This window comes from Carcharodon carcharias, chromosome 10, assembly GCF_017639515.1.
Source record: "Carcharodon carcharias isolate sCarCar2 chromosome 10, sCarCar2.pri, whole genome shotgun sequence".
Lineage (NCBI taxonomy): Eukaryota > Metazoa > Chordata > Chondrichthyes > Lamniformes > Lamnidae > Carcharodon > Carcharodon carcharias.
In genome coordinates, this window is record NC_054476.1 from 25,260,147 (window position 1) to 25,280,536 (window position 20,390).

The following is a 20,390-nucleotide window of genomic DNA, read 5'->3' on the forward strand; positions in this document are numbered from 1 at the left end:
ATTTCAAATTTGAGTTTATAAGCAGCCATTTTGAAGCTATGTAATCAATGCTGCACTTCCAGTTATAAAAAAAGTTTGGCACCGATAACGATAATATAGGTTCATATAATGCCAAAGTAAATGAAACATTCTGTGGATTGCAAGGGAGTAAATAGAATTGATTTGGTGTTTGGTTCCAGTGATATTCGAGTACACGTTTCCTTTTATCTAACATTGATGGGATAGATGTAAGGAAGACATTTCCACTTGTGGGGTAGAATAAAACTAGAGGCCATAAATATAGAATGGTTACAAATAAATCTCATAGGGAATTCAGGAGAAATTTCTTTACACAGAGAATTGGTTAGTATATGGAGCTCACTACCCGAAGGAGTAGTTGAGGAATAGCATAGATGCATTTAAGTGGAGGCTAAGTAAGTATATGGGGCAGGAAGGAATTAAAGGTTGTGTTGAAAGAATTAGATGAAGTAGGGTGGGAGAAGGCTCCTGTGGAGCACAAACAACAGCATGGATCAGATGGGCTGAATAGCCTGTTTCTGTGCTGTAAATTCTATGTAATTCTGCATATACGTAGAGGATGAACCTCCCTCACTTACCCTCTCAATGAAGAACACACAACTCTAAAAGGATTTTGTAAAATAAATAATTCCAAATAGAGGGAAAAAAGCTATCCACTAGCCATTATCTCCCAAGTTCTGAGGTTCTGCTCTGAAGAGAGTTGTTTCTGTCTCTTCCTCCCTCTTCAACTTGTGGGAAAATATTTTTGGGTTTTAATTTTTCTGTCTCCGGCTCCTCCAATCATTGGTTCCCTCTCTCCCATTCTTGCTGCTCCTCCAACCATATAGGCTCTGTCTCTGGAGGAACAGCAAGAGTGGGAGTGAGGGAATCTGTGATTGGAGGAGCTGGAGCAGCCAGCATTGGAGAGACAGATTCTGTGTTTGGAGCAGTAGCTCCTCACAAAATTTATCCCTCCCATGCTTGCTGCTCCTCCATACACAACTCTTCATTATTTTCCCACTCACAACAAGACACTTGCCCCTGCAACTGTTCAGCCCTGTTTGGACTTTGGTGGAGCCATAATGTATGTGATGACCTTTCTTGAATTTTTCACCTCTGTCTTTGCTTTTACATGGACTACTTGTGACATTTCAAGGGCAAATTTGTCTGCCACCCCCATGTATTTTGAACCCTAGGACAATGACTGGGCCATTCCTTGCCACCAGTGCAAGTATATCTTTGAAAGGAAACTCATGTGGAGCATAAGCACCAGCATGGACCAATCGTGCTCAATAGCCTGTGCCTGATGTAACTGTTATGTCCATCAGGCATCTTTTTAAGATGGTTCCTATATTCTCTTTTGCTGCCTGCTGTGCTAATTTCCCTGCATCCCACAAACGATTGAGCAGTTTCCATCAGAAATACCTGCTGAGAATGTCAGCCTGCTGTTCTTTAACTTCTGCTCTGTACGGAACAAATACATGAAATAAGAGATTTGGAAACTGTGCCTGATACAGGACATTTAGAGAGACTTATTCATGTGTACAGTTGGTCAATCTTTCTTCCAATTTGACTATTTCTTTGATGTTTAGCTCTGGGCATTCAGTAATTAATTGTAAAAAATAGTGGTGAGTATTTCCACAAGATATAACTGGAAGCTAGATAGCTGTTAAAAACTAAAATAGTTTTCAATGGCAATTTATCTGAGGTCCATTATAGAAGCACTTTACTTGCACTAAGAACATAAGAAACAGAAACAGGAGTGGGCCTGCTGTGCCATCCATGGCTGATTTTATCTTGGCCTTAACTCCACTTTCCAGCCTGGAAACCCCATAACACTTGAATCACTTTTAGATCAAAAATCTAACTCAGCCTTGGGTCGGCGTCACAGCTCTCTGGCGTGGAGAATTCCAAAGATATACTTGCACTGGTGGCAAGGAATGGACCAGTCATTGTCCTAGGCAAGTACTACATCTTGCTCATTATCCTGTCAGTTATATAACAGTGTGGCTTCCATCAAGTCCTTTTTTTTTGTCTCATACTACTGTCTGATACAGCATATCAGCTAGCTGCGGCAATTTGAGATTTATACAACATGCTGTCCCCATTTTCTCCTCAGTTCTGGGACAGAAAAAGTGTTTCAATTAATCACGGAAACAGCTCCTCCCTGAAGTTATCACCTTCATCTGTCTTACTTTGCCATGGAAAGTGGGTCAACTGCAGCTGTAGGGCTAAATTTGGCAGCGTACCCTTGAATTGTGCTGCATTTGGACAAAAGAAAAATGTTCTCTCAATGCCCAGTGAAACATAGTGCTGCTCTATAATTGGAAGGCTCAGGTGAAAGAGTAAAATTAGATTCCTTGGGGAAATGTGACTGTCATCTGGAATGAGAATGAGAGCTGTGGGTTTCTGTGACATTAGGGACACAAGAGTGTGATTGCTTGGAAAGATGGGCGAGTGTGGGTCAAGGGCAGGGAAATGGAATTTCCTCCATGGCTGAACTTACCCACAGAAATCGAATTTTCTGTAAAATAAAATATATTTCTCCACAGCTTTAAGATCAACACCAGGGCTTTGAATCTGTACAAAAGAGATTCAGTTATTTGTAAATATAAAGCTAGTTGTTTCATATAAAAGTAGGCATATAGCCTTGGTTTTACAACCAGTATATTGTTCATTTGGCTCTAAGGCCCATGTTGAGTTCTCCAATTTATCGTGAAATTGTTTCGAAACACATCACAATAAGGGGAACAACAATGATGGGCTGAAATGCACATAATCACATACTACTGAACTTTATCTATTTTGGAGACTTTGTCTAAAGAAATTAATCTCTTATTGTGCAGAGTATCTGATTAATAGAATCATACACTTCAGGCTCAGTACTATTCGGTTTATTCCAATTCTTCCCCAACTTCAACCCCCCACTTTCCCGTTAGCTCTGCAATTGTTTAAACCCCAAGGAAGAGCCTGTGGGGGATAAAACATATAAAAAAGAGAAACATAACCAATGCAGCTACTTTCAGTTTTAACAGAGGCAGATTTGGTGGTGGCGGGGAGAGGGGAAGTGTGGGGTACTGATTAACTCCTTCCCCAGAAGCTAGATGGTCATTAAAATATTTTAATGAGGCTTCATTCTTCAGATTTTATCTCTCTTCCAGATTCCATGTTGACTGGATAGGTATCTAGGGGCTCGAGAAAGCTGGGAGATGAAGGGAGGTGCGAAAAGCTGGATGGAATAGGCAAATGCCTTTCCAGCACTGCTTGTGGCCCAGGAGGAGCAGGAGTACTTACCCCTCCCTGCACCTCAAGTTTACCTGTTCCCATTCTCACAATCAGACCCTGCAATTGGATCCCTGACACCAGCTGTTGGGAAAATGCAGGAAACTATTATTAAGGGAATCTTAATATTGCACTTAGAAAATTGTAGTTTGATCAGACACAGTAAACATGTCAAACAAAAGGGCAATCATATTTGATAAATTTATTTGAGTTTTTTGAGGGTGTAACTTGTAAAGTAGAGAAAGAGGAGCCAGTAGATGTAATATTCCAAAAGATGACAATAAGGTGCCATGCAAAAACTTATTGTGCAAGATAAGGGCTCATGGAGATGGAGGGTAATATATTAGCATGAATGGAAGATGGTTAACAGACAGGAAGCAGGGAGTTTGGGCATTTTCAAATTGGCAAGCAGTGACTAATGGAGTGCTGCAAGGATCAGTGCAGGGGACTCAGTTATTTACAATCTACATTAATGACTTAGACAAAAAGACTTACTCCTGCTCCTATTCCTTATCTCTTATGTTCCTAACCCACCTACTGGCCCTATCCCACCTGAGGTTTATCAAAATTGATAGGACTTGTGAGCAACCTGTAATTCTAGGTTTCATAGTCACTAAACGTTTCCCCACTCACCCCATTCCCTATTGCCATTAGTGGGGCCATTGTAACTTTCCTCACTAACCTCTGCTCTTGGTCCTCTTGACCCCATCACTACAATAACCTGCCCATGGCACCTGCTCCTCCACCACACAAACCCTGTGCATTATTTTCTAGTGAACATAATGGATTCTCCCAGGTTGTTGCCAACAAAGCTTCAACCGAGAACTAGAAAGTGCACGAGGATGAAGAATTGACTCATCTCTGCTATGCATTTCCCTATGGATGTATCGTTGAGTTTAGGAACTGCATGTTGGAGTAATCACACCTGCTGCAGGGCATCACTGCATCAATTTGTTTTACCAAATTGTCTTTCAAAATGTTTGTGCATTTACACTTCTAAATACTGTTAGATTCCTTGTCAACACCTATCAGAATGATTAAAATGGCATCGACAGCCTCCTTAATTCTGAATTACTAATATCAGCCTGGTGGAACATATGTGAGCTCCACAATGTAACTACTTTCTGATCACATCTTTAATTTGTTCCTTTAACAAGTTGAAATATAAAGCTGTTAATTTAAATGTCACTCCTCTGCTTCAATAAGTGTTATTTGGTATGTACTAGCACAACTGGCTTCATTTGTACAATTAAGAATGACAGAAGCCTGGAACAGTTTAATGGTTAAATCACACCCACATTAAAAAGGAAATTAGGTCATGTGATTTGCTGATAAAATTTGAGTAAATCTCAGTCATATTTTATGCACACAAACCTATCATTAAAATCATGGCACAGAAGGGTGCCATTTGCTCCATCATGCCTGTGCTGGCCCTTTAACAGAGCTAACAAATTAATTGCTCTCCATCTGCTCTTTCCCCAAAGCCCTGCAACTTTTCCACTTCAAGTATTTATCCGATACCCCCTTGAAATTTACAAGTGAATCTCCTTTCAGGTAATGAATTCCAGTGTAACACCACGCTTATGGCATTTTCTCAGACTTAGTGTGTTGAACAGATAATTGAACATCACACACTAGCCAGCAGAATTACTGTATATGTAAATGGACTGCATGAAGCACAGGCTGCTGAAAATCTTTCTGATAATGGCTTGTTACCAACGTTATGTAAGGAGTTTCAACGGGATTGTTAAGAGCACAGGGCCAGTCCGCCAAGAGTGAACCAACTTCAGGGAGAACGAAAGAGAGTCACAGCAGTCACTGGCGCTCTAGGATGCCAGGTAAAGACAGGATTGACAATACAATCTACCACTGAACTGCCCAGGATCTCATCTGAAGAGTGGCCATGTTGGAGGAGATACGGCAAAGGCAGCTAAAATCCATGAAACTAAAGTTAAAAAATGGTCCATGTTTTGAGAGGTGGGAAAGGGGAAAGCCATTAATCCAAAAATGCATTCCGCGCCACTGGGAAATGCCAATGTATATTTTAGCAACCCTTCTGAATTGTAAATATACTTAACAACTCTTTGCATATAGAATATACAAGTATATATAGAAATACACAATATATGCAAATATTTAAATATACTGAAAAAGGGTGAGGCTGAAAGTGGAGTGGTAGAAAATGATGGTCTATGAGTCTAGGAGAAGTACAAGAGCAAAATAGCAAAGTGATGGCACAACACAAGGAGGAAAGGTGGCGATAAATTACAGGAAAATATCTCCGTATATCTACCTAGAACTTAAACTAGAACAGATAATTAGTTTATTTTTTTAATCAGCTAAATTGATTAGTACATAAATTTTAATTAATTAAATCATTATGATCTTGATGGAGACCAGTAAGGTGTTTATTATTTTTAGAATCTGAGAACCCAGGTATTGACTGAAAGAATAAAGCCACTATGTTCACTGTCTAAAACAAAAGAATTTTACTATACCAAAATCAAAGAAAATGAATAAGAACAATTACACTCTATCTTAATGAGTCAATTAGGTTAAAGATATTAAAAGTACAAAGAAAGCAGTTACTTATACTCTAAACTGAACTTCTTAACTCAACTTTCCTTCTCTACCCATTGACTTGGACACCAAAAGTCTCAAGTCAGGTATTTGTCAGAAATTGGAAGATTAACCATTTGGTCTGAATACTGTTTCAAAGATTGAGATTTCTTGCACCTTCCACTTACTTCCAGCAAGTTTTTTCTTTCAAATTGCCTCCAGCCATCCCACAGTTGCTGACTCTCAGTTCAACACAGATGCCGCTAGCATCATAAACGTTCAGAGTTCTCCTGATTCAACCGTTCTTTAACTCAGGACACATGCATCTAGGAACTCTCTTCTCAGCTTGGCTATCCAAAGGTCAAACTCACTGTTAGTAGAGACCTTCAGTTATCAAGTTTTGCAATCCTTTTAGCTAGCACACAGAATTTTAACCGAAATTCTACTTAAAATAGATGCTCATTGCTCTGGCTTGTTCTAAGTTGAAACCTGCTTAAAAACAAAACCACTCCCCAGGAATACAATCTCCCCTGCAATTAACTTATTGTTGAGCCTTTTCCTATTATATATTTCCCAGGCAGCTTGGTCACATGATCATTTACTGGAAGCAAGTTACCTTTTATAAGAAATCACATTCCACAGAAACCTAATTCTTAAAGGGGCCATCACCCTGATAAAAAAAATATAGTTTTTTTTTCCCCAGAAGCAGATGGGCCATCACAAAATAATGAAACAAGATTATATCGTAATTGAAGTGCGGATAGTGTGCCACAATGGCAGCATGCAGGATATTGTGGAGAGCCTCACAATTCCAGATAATCATATCTGCAATAAGCACCCACATCTTGAGGAACTTCAGCTTAGAGTTCTGATGAAGAGTCATACGGACTCGAAACATTAACTGTATTCCTCTTTGCAGATGCTGTCAGACCTGCTGAGTTTTTCCAGCTTTTTTTGTTTTTGTTTCGGCTTAGAGTTGTTGAGTTAGAGTTTGAGGTGCCAATATTTTGGGGCTATCAGGGAGTGGGGAGAGTTATGTGGACACTTTTATACTGGAGGCAGCCCTGGTGAGATTGTGGTACATAAATAAAAATAATGGCCAACAGGTCAGGCAGCATCTGTGAGGAAAGAAACAGAGCTCACGTTTCAGGTGGATGACCTTTCATAGACCTGAAAGGCCATCGTCCTAACATGTTAGGGTTGTAACTAGCAGAGTGGATAAGGAGGAACCAATGGATATAATGTATTTGGATGTTGATAAGGTGTCGACAAGCGGTTATCACACAAATTAGGGTCCTTGGGTTTGAGGATAAGATATTAGCCTGGACTGTGGATCGATTATGGACAGAAAACAGTGGGCAGAATTTTCCATTTGGTCTGTGGGGGGGCAGAGCTGATGTGCCGGAATGTAAAATGACGCGCGATGATGTCAGACATACATCCCGATGTCATCGCGCTGTCTCACGATATTTCATTCGGTGGGCGTGCGCCAGAGTCAGCAGCCTTTACGTTTTTTAGGAAACCTCATCCACAAGCAGGATGAGATTTCCTAAAGCTAATAATGATTGTATGAAAACTTTTTCTGAAAAATAAAAAGTCACATGAAGGGACTGTTTAATTACATTTTTATTGCTTTTATTTATTTTTTTAAAAAGCGTTTCAATCTCCCTGAGGCAGCTCCGTGCCCCTGGGAGATTGAAGTGCTCTTTCGCACGCATACATGAAAGAGCGCTGGACCCGATTCTCCCTCCTCCCCCCACCCTCACATGTAGCGCTAGGCTCTGCCGCTCGCTTGTTATGCTGGGCGGGCTTTAATTGGCCTGCCCACGTAAAAAAGCGGTGCAGAGCCGATTGCGGGCAGCAGTCAGGTTCCTGACCTCCCCCACCCGCTCCCACCGAACCCGCCCAATCAATGAAAGATCCTGGCCAGTGTGCAGGAATAAACAGATCATTTTCAGGTTGGTGGTTCTGGCATACTGCAAGGATCAGTGCTGGTGCCTCAGTTAATTACAATATATTAATGATTTAGAGGAGGGACTTTGAGTGATGTATCCAAGTTTGCTGATGATCCAAAGCTAGGTAGGAAAGTAAACTGTGAGTTGAGTGAAAAGAGACTGCAAAATAACTTAGGCAGATTAAGTGAGCGGGAAAGAATGTGACAGGTGGAGTATAATGTGTGGAATAAATTATTCACTTTGGAGGGAAAATAGAAAAACAGAATATTTTTAGAGATGAGAGGCTGGCAAATGTATCCAGAGATCTGCATGTCCCTGCACATGAATCACAGAAAGTTAACATGTAGGTAAAGCAAACAATTAGGAAGCAAATGGAATGTTAGCCTTTATTAAAAAGGGATTGGAGTATATAAGAATGAAGAAGTCTTACTGCAATTATATATGGCCTTGGTGCAGCTGGAGTACTGTGTACAGTTTGCTCTCCTTATCTTACTCCTTAACGTCTGTTAGAGAGAGCGCAATGAATGGGCATTAGATTGGCTCCTGGGATGTTTCTTCTGGTTGGGGAATCTAGAACTAGGGGTCGCAATCTCAGAATAAAGAATCATCCGTTTAGGACTGAGATGAGGAGAAATTTCTTCATTCAAATATTTGGGACTCTCTACTGCAGAGATTTGTGGATGTTCAGTCATTGAGTATATTCAAGGTTGACTGTGTTCTCAGGGAGCTAAGGACACGGCATAATGCAGGAAGGTGGAGTTGAGGTAAAAAAATCATAAATGTATTTAATGGAGGAATAGGTTTGGCAGATTGAATGGTCTACTTCTGCTTCTATTCCTTATGTTCCTGTTAACCCGCGTTTGAATCCCAATGTAATGTTTGGAACTGAAATCCACTAACCACAGGAATGGTGACCATGAAACTATCAGATTGTCATAAAAACCCATCTGGTTCACTAACTTCCTTTAGGGTGGGAAATCAGCCATCCTTACCCAGCCTGGCCTACATGTGAATCCAGACCTACAGCAATGTAGTTGACTCTTAAATACCCCCAAAATGGCCTAGCAAGCCATTCAGTGGCTATAGAAAAGTTGGATAAGAATAAAATCAGATGGACCATCTACCACTGAGCACCAGAAATGACAAAGACACAATCTGTCCAATCACCCCTGCAAAGTCCTCATCACTAAAACCTGGGGACTTGTGCAAAAATTGGGAGAGCTTCCCCACAGACCAGTCAACAACAGTCTGACATTGTCATGCTCAATGACAATGCCCAAAATTCCTCTATCCGCATCCCTGGGTATGTCCTGTCCCACATCAGGACAGGTCCACCACATTTGGTGGCACATCACTATACAGTCGGGACAAAGTGACCATGGGAGTCCTCAACATTGACTCCAGACCCCATGAAGATTCCTGGCATCAGGTCAAACATGGGCAAGGAAACCTTCTGCTAATTACAATATACTGCCTTCCCTCAGCAGATGAATCAATGCTCCTCCATGTTATACACAACGTAGAAGAAGCATTGAGGATAGCAAAGGCACAGAATGTACTCTAGTGGGGGACTCCAATATCCATCACCAAGAGTGGCTCAGTAGCACCACCACTGACTGGTTGAGGCCTGATGGACATGCACTGTGGCAGGTGATGTAGGGCCAAAAAGAGGGAAAAACCTACTTGACCTTGTCCTAACCAATCTACCTGTTGCAGGTGCATCTGCCCATGACAGTATTTGTGGGAGTGACAACTGTACAGAACTTTGGAGACACACTCCATAATGCAATACCACTGAGTGAGATGAGATAGATTCAGAACAGATCTGGCAGCTCAAAACTGGGGATCCTTGAAGAGCTAACAGCCAGTAGGAGCAGCAGAATTGTTTTCAACCACAACCTGTAACCTCATGGTCGGCATATCTCCCACTCTACCATTACCATTAAGCCAAGGGATCAACCCTGGTTCAATGAAGAGTGCAGGAGGATATGCCAGGATCAAAAACAAGCATACCTAAACCTGTCAACCTGATGAAGCTACAACTCAGGAATACATGCATACCATAGACACCGACTAGTGTTCCCACAACCAATGTATCCAATCAAAACTCTGCAGTCCTGCCACATCCAGTTGTGAATGGTGCTGGACAATTAAACAACCAACTGAAGGTGAAGGTTCCACAAACATCACCATCCTCAATGTTGGGGTAGCCCAACACATCAGACAAAAGACAAGGCTGAAGCATTTGTCACCATCTTCAGCCAGAAATGCCCAGCGGATGATTCATCTCAGCATCCTCCTGAGATCCCAGCATCACAGATGCCAATCTTCAGCCAATTCAATTCACTCCAAGTGATATTGAGAAGATGCTGAAGGCACCGGATTCATCAAAGGCTCTGGCCATGGCAACATCCTGTCTGTAGAACTGAAGACAAGTACTCTAGAACTGACTGTGCCAAGCCAAGCTGTTCCAGTACAACTACAACATTGGCATCTACTGGACAATGTGGAAATTTGCCCAAGTATGTCCTGTTTACAAAAAGCTGGACAAATCCAATTAGCCAATTACTGTCCCATCAGCCTCCTTTTGATCATAAGCAAGATGATGGAAGGCATTGTCGACAGTCCGTTGAAGTGGCACTTAGTCAGCAATAACCTACTCACTGATGCTCAGTTTGGGTTCCACCAGGACCACTGGGCTCCAAGCCTCATTACAGCCTTGGCCCAATCATGGACAACAGAATTGAATTCCAGGGGTGGAATGAGCGTAAGTGCCCTTGAATCAATGCAGCCGTTAACTGAGTGTAGTATCAAGGCACCTTAGCAAAATTGAAGCCAATGGGAATCAGGAAGAAAACTCCCTGCTGGTTGGAGTCAAACCTAGCACAAAGGAAGATGGTTGTAGTTATTGAAGGCCAACAGTCTCAGTTCCAGGACATCACTACAGGAGTTCCTCAGGGTAATGTCCTAGGCCCAAACATCAGCTGCTTCATCACTGACCTTTCCTTCAACATAAGGTCAGCAGTGGGGATGTTCGCTGATCATTGCACAATGTTGAAAATCATTCATCACTCCTCAGGCACTGAAGCAGTCTGTGTCCATGTACAGCAAGACCTGGACAACATTCAGACTGGGCTGATCAATGGCAAGTGATATTTACACCACACAAATACTAAGCAATGGCCATCTCCAACAAGGGAGAATTGACCATCTCCCCGTAATAGACATTTAACCATCAATATCCTGGGGCTACCATTCACCAGAAACTGAGCTGGACTAGCCATATAAATAGTGTGGCGACAAGAGCAGGTCAGAGGCTGAGAATCCTGCAATGAGTAACCCACCTCCTGACTCCCCAAAGCCTGTCCACCACCTACAAAGCACAAGTCATGAGTGTGATGGAATTACCCTTCCCTGACTGGATGAGTGCAGCACCAACAACCAAGGAGCACTACACCATCCAGGATAAAGCAGCCCGCACTCCCTCCACCACAGGATACAGTGGCAGCAGTATTTACACTCTTAAAAAAAGCACCGCAACAACTCACCAATTGTCTTTTGACTGCACCTTCCAAACCAACAACTTCTACCACCTAGAAGAACAAAGGCAACAGATGTGTGGGCACACCACCACCTGCAGGTTCCCTCCAATACACACAATGTGTTGAGTTGGAAATATATCACTGTTCCTTCAGTGTCGCTGGGTCACAATCTTCAAACTCCCTCCCTAACAGCACTGTGGGTACACCTATGCCACCCAGACCGCAGTGAGTCAGGGAGGCAGGGAACCACCACTTTCTGAAGGCCAATTAGGGATGGGAAACAAATGCTGGTCCTGCCAGTGATACTCACGTGTGAAAAAATATAAAAAGAAACATTGTTTATTTTCAATTAACCGATGAGCCTAGAACACCTCACCTAGAGGGAGAAACCTCAACTCCATCCCTTATTTCCTCATTAAAGTCATCCAGCCTCACCCCGTTAGTTAATTACAGAGTATAATGTTAAGTCAAAACTTTGGTAAAATCTAAAAGATTTTTTTTTGCCTCCGATGGAGAAAAGGTCACAGCTGAATAGCTGTGATGGGAAATGGGATGGTGGACCCTGTGCCATGGCTGCAATTACTCCATCATTATCCCAGCCCACAGGACAGTGCGTGGCTTACTGACCTGGCTAGCTGCTAAGCTGCCTCAACAGAAGACAGTAGCAAAAAAAAACTTCAACATTAAATGTTTCTATCAAAATGCACAACGATTCTCTTTGCCAGTACTTCCATGCATAAATAAAATAACAGCGTCCAAGGAATTGATATTGGAAATCTTGTGACTGGCATTAAAAATCTCTTGTTACAGCCACTCTTTAGATGTATCATTACTGCAAGACACCATGTAATTCAAGTCTGTCAATAACACATGGAACCATTTTCATTGCATTAAGCAGACTGTTCCATAATCAATTTTTAATTATGAAACTAATGATATATAATAGCTATCTTCTTGATAAGATGAAGTGTTGCAATAGCCAAGGCTTTCTCAGAAGTGATAGCAGCTCTTAGTACTACTTGAATATTGCTGAAAAAAGATATTTTGTCTAAGCTTTCCGTCTTGCCATCATCAGGACCATCACAAGAATACCAAAATCAGGGGAAGCAACAACTTTATACTGTATGAGAAGAGAGTGCTGATTGGTTGGCAAGTGGGCTTGGATTGGTAGAGACATTGCCATGGAGAATGCACCAGTTAATGGTGACTGACAGTTAACTGCCAAGCATTGTTTGAAATTTAAACCAGGCAGCTAGACTCTGATTGATCAAGGCATTGCCCTGGGGAATAAACCAGCGAATGGTTATCACTTATTTTGTTTAGCTGAAACAGGCGCAATATGTGTACATGTTCTTTCTGTCTGCAAAAAACAGGGCCCTGTGTGTGTAACTTCCAGTACATGCAAATGCACCACACTATGAGCCCAACTAATAATCTTAAATTGGTTGTCAGTGTCATTTTTAGCACATTGAGGATTATTTAGCAAATTCTGTCCAATCATGGAATCATATCTAATGTTGGACACTAATATTGGACACTGTGTTTTGAGTTTTGCAAGCATGGGCTGGCTGGGTATGGTTTGTACCCTGCCCATTACAAACAGCGGACATGCTGTTTGATACAATCCACCAGTCCTTGAGACATATGGCCTACATACCTAGCTTCACAGTGGCCCTGAAATTCATATACCACATTACTCATTTGTGTGATAGGCAAAATGCCTTTCTGGCTTGACAGCAGCATCCTGTTAATGGCGAATACCACTCGTGTTGCTACTGCATAGTAGCAGCGTGAAACAGCTAGCTTCACCTGTTGCTCAAATCTTTGAGATGCCTTGTCCTTCCAGGGTAATCTGAGGTAGACTGGGTACTTTTCAGGGCCGAAAGTGATGGCCTTAGGCCCAATCATGAGTTTGCGTGATATACTGCGTGAAATGATCTGATCAGGGCAGGATGTCTTTGATGCACCCTATTTCAGCATCAAGCTTGCATGGTGAGCAAATGGCTCAGGCCCTATTTACAAGGTTGCCAATAAGAATCCCAACCCATGACCAGTGAAGGTAGGCTTGGGGCAGCCTATGGTAGAGAACCCCCAGGCAGAATTCTCAACAAGCATGTCAAGGAAAGGGAGTTCATTTGATTGCTCCATTTCAAAGGTGAATTTGAGTGCAGGATGGAGCCCATTAAGACATTCAAGAAAATGATTACATGCGGCTACGGATTTAAATATAGCAAACGTATCACCCACATATCAGAAATATGCAAGTGGTAGGAGGTTAGGCGTCATTCCATTGAATACGCGTTTCTCATGGGACCCAAAAAAGATGTTTGCGTGAGCTGGGACTAGAGGGGATCCTATGGCAACACCATCTATTTGGGGATACTTGGTGTCTTTAAAGCTGAACTCAACTGCACAAGTTGCCGAGTTCATAAGCTCAATGACTACTGATTCACGCAATGATGATGGATCTGGGTCACCATGATATAATGCTGCACAAATATCTATGGCTTCTTTAAGATGAAAAGTGTCAATAAAATGTTTCTTTTTCAGCAATACTCAAATTCCGTACTACCAAACAGCTATTAGTATTACTTGGTAAATGCTAAGAATTTCTTCGTCTGGTACATGTATGATCAGTAAGTTCGCAGATGACATGAAAATTGCTGGTGTCGTAAATAGTGAGGTGGAAAGCCTTAGATTACAGGACAATATAGATGGGTTGGTAAGATGGGCAGAGCAGTGGCAAATGGAATTTAATCCTGAGAAGTGTGAGGTGATACATTTTGGGAGGACTAATACAACAAGGGAATACACAATTTATGGTAGGACCCTAGGATGTACAGAGGACCAGAGGGACCTTGGTGTACATGTCCATAGATCCCTCAAGGCAGCAGCATAGGTAGATAAGGTGGTTAAGAAGGTATATGGGATACTTGCCTTTATTAGCCGAGGCATAGAATATAAGAACAGGGAAGTTATGTTGCAGGTGTACAAAATGTTAGTTAGGCCACAGCTGGAGTACTGTGTGCAGTTCTGGTCACCACACTATAGGGAAGGATTGTACTGGAGAAGGTGCAGAGGGGATTCACCAAGATGTTGCCTGGGCTGGAGAGATTCGGCTATGAAGAGAGACTGGATAGGCTAGGGTTGTTTTTCTTAGGGCAGAGAAGGCTGAAGGGGGACCTGATAGAGGTATACAAAATTATGAGGGACATACATAAGGTAGATAGGAAGAAACTTTTCCCCTTAGCGGAGGTGCCAATAACCAGGGGGTATAGATTTAAGGTAAAGGCCAGGGTGTTTAGAGGGGATTTGAGAAAAAATCTTATCACACAGAGGGTGGTTGGAATCTGGAACGCACAGCCTGAGGGGGTGGTAGAGGCAGGGACCCTCACAACATTTAAGAAGCATTCAGATAAGCACTTGAAATGCCACAGCACACAGGGTTAGAGACCAAGTGCTGGAAAGTGGTATTAGAATAGATAGTGCTTGATGGCTGGCATGGACACGATGGGCCGAAAGGCCTGTTTCTGTCCCGTATAACTCTATGACTCTATGACATCTGCTGGTGACACATTGAAGTGCAGCTCGTTACAAATACTCAGGGAGACAAACTTTCTTGTAACTAAAGCATGTATGAATGAGGTTCCACACTCCCTGACTGCCTCAATGTCCTGGGCAGTGTGTGGGGTCAGCGCATGATGAGTTAAAAAAAGCTTTCTGTCGAGCATGGGATTGTAAACTATGCTTTGTGTAAGGAGACTTAAGGCAAGGATATCTCTGCAGATAAGGGAGTGATGAAATGTGTGAATGTTGTTCAACCATGTCTGTGATGGTCTGGAATGTATCAGCTCAGTCACCTGAGTTTATGGGGAATTGAACCGAGTTACAGAGAGCAACATAGCCACTGTAGTAAGTTGATTGGGAGATTAAGAAGTGCTAAGTGTACTATGCTAAGACTATGGATGTTACTTTGCTGTATGCATCCTTACTTTTGGGGGGTGGGGGTTGGTTGTTAGGGGTGGTGGTTAACTCAGTTGGCTTTATGGCTAGCGTGCACCAACAGCACAGGTTTGATTCCTGTTCTGGCTGAGGTAAGCTTGGGATCTGTTTCCTCGCCCCCGAGAGTGGAAAGCAACTGCAAAGCACTGACAAAAACTGCCATGTAAAGAGCTCAGGATGAAATGCCAGTAGACAATGCGCCAAGGACCTGCCATTAGGCAGGGCACACATGAATGGATAAATGAATTAATTCTTACTTCACTATAGTTTATTAATGCTATGCGCGGAATGTGATTCTTAAAGATAAAAATAGTATATAAGCATAAGTGAGTGACTGTATGGTTGTACTCATATGGAAATCATGAGAATGAAGTCTCATTGAAGACCTGATCCTGCATTGTTACAATTGTGTGCGCGCATGTACTCTTTTATTTAAAGTTAGCAAGATGGATCCAATAAGAAAGTAGTCCAACAAAGCACAGATTTCTTTAGCATCCCAAGGTTATTGAAAATCATAGATTAGTACATTCCCACTTATGCGTCACACAAGTATCTTCGCTCTTTCGCAAATCTCACTTTTTTCTTTGCTATTCTAGAACAGCTAGAACCAAAACCTGTTGACGTGGCCTTCAATACCTACCATCATGGTCCAGGCTTCCAACAGGCAAAACCTGACCATTAACAAAATTCCTTGATCAGAACTTAAAACATTGTTGTCAGAATTAGTATGGCTGCCCAAAAGTTGAAATTCAGGTTTTTGAAGAAGCTTGTGCTTCATGAGCTGAATAGTGATTCCAGGCTGCAATTGGATATCCCCAATCAACAGTATTAAATCATAGATTGCCAATAATGTGCAAATGCTCTGTTCATAAATATAGAAGGATACATCTTGCCTCCTGGATGCGGGGAAGATGTTACCATCAGTAGGAGAGACTAAGATCTGAGGGCACAGCCTCAGAGTAAAGGGAAGACCTTTTAGAACAGAGATGAGGAGAAACTTCTTCAGCCGGAGAGTAGTGTATCTATGGAATTCATTGCCACAGAAGGCTGTGGAGGCCAGGTCATTGAGTGTATTTAAGACCGAGATAGATAGGTTCTTGATTGTTAAGGGGATCAAAGGTTACGGGGAGAAGGCGGGAGAATGGGGTTGAGAATGGGGTTGAATGGTGGAGCAGACCTGATGGGCTGAATGGCCTAATTTCTGCTCCTATGTCTTATGGTCTTATGATCATGGAATTTTTTCTATAAAATGTAACTTTCAAAATGTTGAATTGTTTTATCTTACTGTGTTAACGCATTTCACTCTATTTTCCGGAATTTTCTGACCCGGTTGGTGTTGGGAGTCATGACAGGCTTGGGGGTGGTGGGAGAAAAATGGCAAGAAGGCCAAAAATTGGTTTCACGCCATCGTGAAATCAGTTTGCGATCATCTGCTCCAACTGTCAATGGTGGGCTGCGTTTCCCACTGCCGCACATCGGGAACCTAATTTCAATACTTTAGCACCTCATTATAGGTCCTGCTCACCAGAATCATGCCCCACACACTGGATCATTTGGGCGCGTTGGCGCAGTTGCACACAGACATGTTTCACAATCTGCACCTGGAGAGCTGCACTTCATTCGGGACTTTGAGGTTTGTTTGCCTACCTTGTTTCAGGCAGCGCTCGCAGTCATCAGCGCCAGGCTTCACAGACAGCACCACATCACTTTTAACAGGGCTCACTGGTCTACCTACCAGACCAGCTGTAAGGAGGCTTTTCAATGGCTTGCCTTGGGAAGAGTAAGAAGTGGCTTCAGGCAAGGGAAGAGGCTGCAGGGCGAGGGCTGTACTGGGGAAGGGATGTTTCCCAGGGTGTGTCTGGGGGCACATGTTGATCTGTGATGTGAGGGTGTGTGTCAGAGAATGAGTGGTGGTGTCCCTTGAGATGGCAGTGAGTGAGATGCGAGGGAATGTGTGATGGGGCTGTAAGTATGTGATTTTAGAGTGATAAGATATTTGCCTTACCCTGGCAGCGCAGATGAGATCATTCGTCTGTTTTCTGTACTGGATGGCCGACATCTTGTGTACAGCATTGGCACTCGGCCACGCCAAGCTGGAGTGGGGAGACTGATGGGTTCCTGTGGCTAGAGTGGGGGTAGAGGACATTGCAGCGGGTCCCCACGATATCCAGAAGGAGTTCCTAGGATGTGTCACTGAATCGGGGAACCACACTCTTCTTGGCTTGTGGAGCTATGTCTTCACCGGAATAGTCCTGGGCTGCAAGTATGTTACATGCGTCTACAGTTTAAATATGGTGCCCTACATGAGGAAGCGGCGAGGGAACACCATGGCACGTTTCCTGTTGCTGCATCATTAATGAGCCAGGAATGGGACAGTACGATGTGAAAACCCACCATTGCGGCCGGCGGGTAAAACAACATTTTGGCCAGATGCTACCACACTTAGTGAAAATCTGAGACGATTCCGCCCTGTGCATTTTTGTAAAGGTTGGACATGGCCGGAGAGCTGAACTGAAGGTCAGGATGGAAGAAGTTTATGCAACAAACACTGTGCTCAATGTCCGGAGTATATTTTACACAGAAATATATTTCTATATCCATTTTCACTGCAGCAGACCCAACAGATGCCTGATCTTGTCCATGACATCAGGGGAAGCAACATGTGTTAATGCAAGTTTATACTTACTGTCCCTGTGATGAGGAAGTACCTCTTGTATCCTCTCCAAGCTACTGTGGTGAAGGGTTATTGAACTGATTCTACTTGTGTCCCAAGGACTGCTTATAGAATGGTATTGCTTGAAGTCTGCCTGTATTTTTGTTCCTACATGTGTATTGCAAGTTAATTTTACATCAAATCTCTCAGGCAAAATCAATAGCATCCAGTTCCAGCAGTATTAAAACATCAGCATTCCCACATAGGTACAATAATACTGGATCCAATTATATTAGGACAGTATTTACTGTAGCCATTGAGTGAACGGTGCCTGCTGTTTGTAGACTTGCTCTTGCCTGTTTAATTTCCATGAGATTTTACACTGGAAGTTGCTTTATGTGGAAGCTGGAAACAGTGTGGCACCCTCTCTGCAGGGCATCTGGGACCGGTGTTTACAGGACAAACAACGGTGACCCCCTTAACTAATCTGATTGAAGTATTGTAAAGTGAAGAGTGCAGGGTCTGAACTGGGAAACGTAAGTTAGAATAGTGAATTGAATGACAAATTAGGTACCTAAATCAAAATAGAGAGAAGGAAAGAAAGATGGGATTAAGCAAGCGAGAGAAGTGAGAAAAAGTAAAAAGATGCAATTTTTAAAATCTCCAACAAGTAGAAGCTGAAGGAATGAGACTCCACACTTGTAATAGTTAATTTTCACTGTCAAAGAGGTTGTCTAGCAGTAATTGACACTTATTACAAAGTAGATTTCCATTTATGCATTACACAAGCATCTTCACCACTGGAACAAGCTCACCCTGCACCTGTAACACACTGGGGGCTAGTTAAATTGGTTGAGTATGGGACTTATGCCCCTCTGTGGGAGGAAGTCCCGCCCCCAGGAGCTGCCAGCCAATCAGTTTGGCATGCAGCTCCAGCAGTCCCAGCAGCACCAGAGCTCATTACAAAGGGTTCTTAGATGGAAACGGACATGCTGTAACTTCCTGTGGTGCATTTAGTCCATGTCTGCCATCCAAGTACAGGAACTTCATGTAGTTCAATGGTGAGTTAGACATTAGATGCCATTTTCATGAAGCTAATGAGAGTGGTACATTTCCAGCAGTAACTTCTGGATTATCCTGTTTAATTGTGCATTTGCTGTCACCTGAAATTGCTGTGTAATTTGTGCACAAGTCAGGACAAGCACTATTAACCTCAGCATTAGTTTAATAATACATTCTGGCCGGTTGTTATGATTATGCTTTGATAAAAGAATGTCACAGCAAACGATTACTTCTTAAAAACCAGATGGACTAGTGGCGATATTAAAAAAAAAGGTGCTTCTGTGATCCTGCATCTAATGTTCAATTTGTGATTGATGTTTGATTCTGTGGGTCTGTTTACTGGTGATGCTTACTGTGCTTGACTGGTTAAGCCTGGGTGTGGACTCAGAGAAAAATAAACAAACTACAGAAGTTGCTTGAAGCAAAAAGCTGTAAGCATGGAGCCGACATTTTTTTAAAAAACTCCTGTAAATAATGGTCCTACACACATAGAGGGCTGTGTTTTATTGGGGGTAGGCTGTTTGTGGCACCTCCCCGCCTCCAGAAAGAAAGTTGGCCAGAAGCCAACACGACCGGAACAAGCCAGCCCCCTGCAGCCCTAACATGCTGGTGGGTGGGCTAAATTGGTTGAACGTAGGTCTTCCACCCCTCAGTGGGGGGAAGTCCCGCCCTCAGGAGCTGCCAGGCAATCTGATTGACCGGTGGCTCCACCAGTGCCAGAGCTCAAGGGCTGCCAGTACTGCAGGAAGGAGGACAAAGAAGATCAAGGCTGCTCCAGAAAGGAAAGCCCCTGAGCTTTAAGGTGCAGAGGGATCCGAGAGCCCAGGGTGGGGAGTGGGCTTTGGAGGACAGGTGATGCAGAAGGAAGGGTGGTGACATCTTGGGGGCGCTGCACCCAATTAGTACAGGGCACCCTCTGAATGAGGTGTTCCCACCCCCTTCCTGCCCTTTTCATCTCGGGCTTAAGAAAAAGCCTGCCCACACCAGCCAGTGTATGGCATGGGCAGTGTTTTATTCAGCTCAATAGGCTTGCTAACAAGACTAATTGACCTTTAATTATTTATTTACATATGGCGGCTGGTCTGCTGATCTTGGTGCACACCCACCTAGCGTATTATGGGGGTCAGCTCGGGGGCGGGCTGAAAGGCACGTAAAACTTGATAGGGACATAAAATCCAGCCCAGAAACTGGTGTGTCATCCCTGCATAGCTCCAAGGTATAAAGTACTACTGGCCTGTAGACAGCCATGATCATAGGAACCATGAGTTGCAGTACTGGGGCTACAATGTTGTAGATTCCATTCTTGTCAGCTTTCCCCACTCAGGAGAATAGCATTAG